General features: G+C 34.3%; 3 long non-coding RNA genes and 1 pseudogene across 5 annotated transcripts in view; 2 read left to right on the top strand and 2 right to left on the bottom strand.

Moving 5' to 3' along the window:
* LOC128249762 (uncharacterized) overlaps window positions 1–947 on the bottom strand; it is a 5,952-nt gene extending 5,005 nt beyond the window's left edge. Inside the window, exon 1 of one of the 2 annotated variants that reach the window (XR_008265862.1) lies at window positions 197–947. This is a non-coding gene — a long non-coding RNA (uncharacterized LOC128249762). The remainder of the gene's footprint in view (window positions 1–196) is intronic. The other variant, XR_008265861.1, reaches the window with a different exon arrangement.
* The window catches only part of LOC128249764 (uncharacterized), a 14,819-nt gene that overhangs the window by 6,119 nt on the left and 3,345 nt on the right, over window positions 1–5,355 (top strand). For both annotated transcript variants that reach the window (XR_008265864.1, XR_008265865.1), the window contains one exon: window positions 452–602. This is a non-coding gene — a long non-coding RNA (uncharacterized LOC128249764). The remainder of the gene's footprint in view (window positions 1–451; window positions 603–5,355) is intronic.
* On the top strand, window positions 1,844–1,962 carry LOC128249970 (5S ribosomal RNA; annotated as a pseudogene).
* The window catches only part of LOC128249761 (uncharacterized), a 4,620-nt gene continuing 2,876 nt past the window's right edge, over window positions 3,612–5,355 (bottom strand). The window contains exons 2-3 of the long non-coding RNA XR_008265860.1: window positions 5,025–5,112; window positions 3,612–3,845 (exon numbers count right to left, since the gene is read on the bottom strand). This is a non-coding gene — a long non-coding RNA (uncharacterized LOC128249761). The remainder of the gene's footprint in view (window positions 3,846–5,024; window positions 5,113–5,355) is intronic.

Genomic DNA, 5,355 nt, shown 5'->3' with positions numbered 1-5,355 from the left:
ATATATATATATATATATATATATATATATACATATACATGCATATAATGCTTACATATGTATGCATGTGTGTATGCATGGGGAGAGAATATCAGTAAGAAAAACATGAATCAGATTAACTCTATTACTACATCACTTATATTCGACGCACAAATATTAATGAAAATTCAGAAATAATTATCTTAATGCTACTTACGAGAAATGAGAAAGAAAATAAGTATAGAATATAACATTGTGTAATTCCGTGATGAAGTCTTCATATTCGCGCGACTTACGCAATGCAGTTTCTTTTATAAATTCATATAAAGATGTAACATGTGTTTCAACTTACGAAGAAGGTTAGTAAATTTGATCTATGACATGCTATTTCATAATACATGTACCTGTACATAATGGAGGAAATCAATATTGTATATACAGTGGGTTCCGTCTGAATTTATTGATTTTTCAGGTCTCCATTTTACTGAGAAAAAATATTGTATATTTTTGTCACCATTCATAGTCACAGGATACATCAACTTTTCATATTGTATGTGAGGAAGATTGAGATGAAATGGAAGAATTTAAGCCATCTGAATATTCGTTTCAAGCTGTCTGAAAAGGTAAGCAATTTCGGTAGATACACCTGCTCCTTGAGTGATTTCGTCTCTTTCAGAATGTGCGTAATTCATATATTCAGGGATTAAACATTATCTTCAACACCTCCAATAAGCCTCTAGCATAAATATTAACACTCTGGTGGAATATGGGAGTGATCCTGATTTCTCGTTGGCTACACAAGACCGTTTAATTTTTCACATTTGCTTTGCATTTCTCAGGGAGATACCGGAAAGAATTACATATAACAATCTGTGAATGTGTTTCACTGGAATTATTATATGTTTACAAGAGCTTGACAGGCATTTCCAATTAGCAGGCTATTGCTATTCAAGACTGATGACGAGCAAAGACTCAGAAACATATCGCTGGATGCAGGCTTAGCTGGGTGGGGGGTGCTTGTCTCCCCCTTGTAAATATAAGGACACAGGAAATGTGTCAAGGCCGACAGGAAGCGGTGCTGCTTCCTCGGGCAAAATAGCAGTCACATTAAGTTGACAGCATAGAACTACTATATATATATATATATGTGTGTGTGTGTGTGTGTGTGTGTGTGTGTGTGTGTGTGTGTGTGTGTGTATACGTATGTGTGCATGTGTGTATGCCTGATGAGAGAAAATGAGTAAGAAAAAGATGAGTCGTATTAACACATCATTTATATCGTTTCTATATTCTGCTCATAGATATTAATTAAAATTATCATATAGCTAATTACTAGAAATGATAAGGAAAATGAATATGCCATATATCATCGTGTAATTTCGTGATGAACTCTTCAAATTCTGCCGACGTATCTTACCTCTATATCTATATGTTTCCTATTGCTTTTTAGTTATCGGTATAACTCTTCTTGGTACACATGGTATTTCTTTGATAATTTAATATCATATAGGATATCATACAACAAGTGACGAGGTAGGGTTGTAAAATTCATTTATGCCATGTTATATCATGATATATATTCAAGTTTTATTGCTGTAGAGTGACCAAGGAAATAGTATTTCCATAAAAATGTGATAGATGTTTGTACCAGTACAGCGTTGAAGGAGTTAGTATTACATGTACAATGTGTTCAGTCTGAATGGTCTTTATGTCTCCATTTTATTAAGGAAGAACGTGATATATTTCTGACCGTTCAACGTCGCTGAAAGCATTACCGATTTATGTTACACTTTATTATACTTTAGAAAATGTTAGGTGGCGTGGAGAAATGTAAAGCATTTAAATAAAGCATCTAAAGCATCTTGTTTGTGGCCATATCACGCTGATAGCACCGGTTCTCGTCCGATCACCGAAGTTATGCAACGTCGAATCTAGTGAGTACTTAGATGGGTGACCGCTTGGGAAACCTAGGTGCTGTAAGCATCCCACATTATAGGCGTAGGAGTGCTGTGTGGTAAGTAGCTTGCTTACCAACCACATAGTTCCGGGTTCAGTCCCATTGCGTGGTACCTTGGGCAAGTGTCTTCTACTATAGCCTCGGGCCGACCAAAACCTTGTGAGTGGATTTGGTAGACGGAAACTGAAAGAACCCTGCCGTATATATATGTATGTAAATGTATGTACATGTGTGTGGGTGTTTGTGTTTGTCCCCCCACCCAACATCGCTTGACAACCGATGCTGGTGTGTTTACGTCTCCGTAACTTAGCGGTTCGACAAAAGAGACCGATAGAATAAGTACTAGGCTTCCAAAGAGTAAGTCCTGGGTCGATTTGCTCGACTAAAGGCGGTGCACAAGCATGGCCGTAGTCAAATGACTGAAACAATTAAAATAGTAAAAGAGTAATGGTTTCAAATTTTGTCACAAGGCAAGCAATTTCGGTTGGAGGGATAAACATTTTATTAAATCCACGCCAGTACAGCACGGATTAACTTTTTTTGTCTATATCTTTTCTATTCCTTCTGAGATAACGTCGTAAATCTTCGTACTTCCAAGGATTTGCATTAATTGAAAATGTTAAATAATGTTTATTTCCGTTCATTATTTTGCTTCAAGTATTATACATAACATACCTTTCTAGCTAGCTCCTTTTCCTCACCTAAAAACACGCCATTTAGAACGAAATAAAATGTAAAACGTGCATTATATTCATGGATAATGGTCATATATTCTGTGTTGTAGATGTGAGCACACACACATATTATATAATTTATACCCATAATATTTAAATTACCCGAAAGTTACAATTACAAATCTAAATAAGGAGTACTCAAATTTTAATTGAGATATTCCGACAGCTATACTCTTTATCACCACATGAGATATAGCAATACTAATGGAAGATGGTATTGCTTTCATCACAGTTATGCTTGTCCACATTCTTTAAATACTACTCTAAAATTAGAATACATCACATCTTTACATTATTTACATTATTTACATTTGACGGATATTCGTCCTCATCTTGTTTGTTGTTAACACAACGTTTCGGCTGATATACCCTCCAGCCTTCGTCAGGTGTCTTGGGGAAATTTCGAACCTGGGTTCTCATTCCTATCGATGTTACTAAGACACCTGACACCTGACGAAGGCTGGAGGGTATATCAGCCGAAACGTTGTGTTAACAACAAACAAGATGAGGACGAATATCCGTCAAATGTAGATAATGTAAATAATGTAAATAATTCCTCATCTCTTAAATATAGAACTGTATCACATCTTTATATATGAAGAATTATTTTCCAAATACTTTCCAATCCCTGACCGTGCCGTTTAATGACTCGCACTCAAATGTATGCATTGTCGTAAGAGATTTTATTTCGAAAATATATGTCATAGTATCTCGTGTGGGCCTACTTATTGTAGTATTTCTATTAAGTTATGCTTCACGATCCATAATGCTAAATCTTAATTGATGCTCAATTTCAGGCTTACAGTGAAACGTAAAACAATTTCTTCCTTTCTTACAATTATTGATTCTGCTTGTATGGCACCATTTTCATCCGAGTGAATACTTGGAATATTGAATTTAAAACAATTTGAAAATTACAAAAACTGACGCAGTAAAAGTCGTTGAAATAGAAAGATATTTTAATCTATATTTAAAGCATACAATGTAGTACATTATTAGATATCCTCAATGTCACGTATGAAATTGTAGACATCTGCAGTGAAGTCGACCTCTTGTAATATTAGAATCTTGTTATTACGACACAAACGTATTTATAGAGCCATAATAAATACATAAATTATTATGTATGTGTGAGTAATAGAGTTACAATAGCAGCTCCGAATACTGGCTGGCTGCTGTAAATAGAAAAAAAGATTCGTTATTCGAAATTTAACAAAAAAAAAACAATAATATAATGTGAATTAGGGGACCGTTTTACTTGTGAGACGTTTTACTCTGCTATTCATATTACTTCCATTAATTTTCGAATGGCCTATGCTTTTGTTTTTCGATTATATAGACACAGAATATATTAATCAAGCATACACATCATTTTATTTGCGACCGGCATGTAACGCCATAAATATTATATCATATGTTTTATGAAGATTATACATATGTACACTATTAAAATATATTCAAAATATACCTGGACGGATAACTCTAGCACATTCGTCTTATGAAACAATCAGCTCATTCTCATAATTCTAATTCCTATGCTTAATGTGAAATTGTATGTTATTGTGACTACGCGGTTTCTTAATGAAATTTGCTAAAACTGCCCTTACATTGAAACCATCTTTTAACATTCCCAAACAAGGAATATTTAGTACATAGCTCACGCGTTTATTTTACTGTGAACACTTCTATTTTATTTAGGACGTTATAATATGCCCATTTGCGTTCCGGAGGCTTTGCATTATATTTTATGCCTATGTTACCGTTATTGTAGCCATATTGAAATGGTTTACCATGCTATGTTAGTAATAACAAATACAGAGCGGTGTTTAAAACATGAATGTTGCGAGGGTATTGCAGTGAATTGACATCGAAATCGTTGTCATATATTGAAGACTCGGCGGCAATAGAAATGTTTTGCTTACTCCAACTATATTGCACAAATCCGTCTCTGGCGGATGAGTACTCTGTAAAATATGTTGAATTATTGTGAAAAGCCAATAATAGATTTTCAGTCATATTCCCATGTCAAAAATTATCCTCTACTGAATATAGAAGGCGTAATGCTACAATCGATTAGAAATCTCACAAACAAAACAATATAGATTTTCAGGTTCATTACGTTTATTTCATCGCGGTACCTACTATGCCCCATTATTTAGTATTCAATTGAAAGAAAAGAAAATCGTAACTAAATATAATTTGCGCTTTCTTCTCTCGATTCTTCCTTCAATAGTGAAGTAAGGAAAATTAATGATTGTTTAGATGTTTTAAATAAAACAAAACTGTTTGAATCGTTAATTTCTCAGTCGCTCATTTTTACTGGAAATATAAGGAAGAGAATGAAAGCTACTTACCGGGCATCTCTTGAAATGTATTAATTTATAATGATCTAAGCAAACAAGCGCATATCTCTTGAAGCAGTTCATAAATTCGTCGAAAGTTCTGGAAGGCAAATTATGAATGGAAATCATACATTCTGGTATTCTTGTATTGTTTATATTTTTATAAACCTCTCGATTCTGGAGTCAGACTCGACTTTCATTAAATTCCCTTTCCACTGTCTCTCCGGCAATTAGGTCCGAGTGATATATGTGTATGTGTGTAAATATTTATGTATGTATGTATGTATGTATGTATATGTGTGTGTGTGTGTGTGTGTGTGTGTGTGTGTGTGTGTGTGTGTGT

This window comes from Octopus bimaculoides, chromosome 18, assembly GCF_001194135.2.
Source record: "Octopus bimaculoides isolate UCB-OBI-ISO-001 chromosome 18, ASM119413v2, whole genome shotgun sequence".
NCBI lineage: Eukaryota > Metazoa > Mollusca > Cephalopoda > Octopoda > Octopodidae > Octopus > Octopus bimaculoides.
The sequence above is the reverse complement of the archived record's forward strand: the minus strand, read 5'-3'. Positions and strand labels throughout refer to the sequence as shown.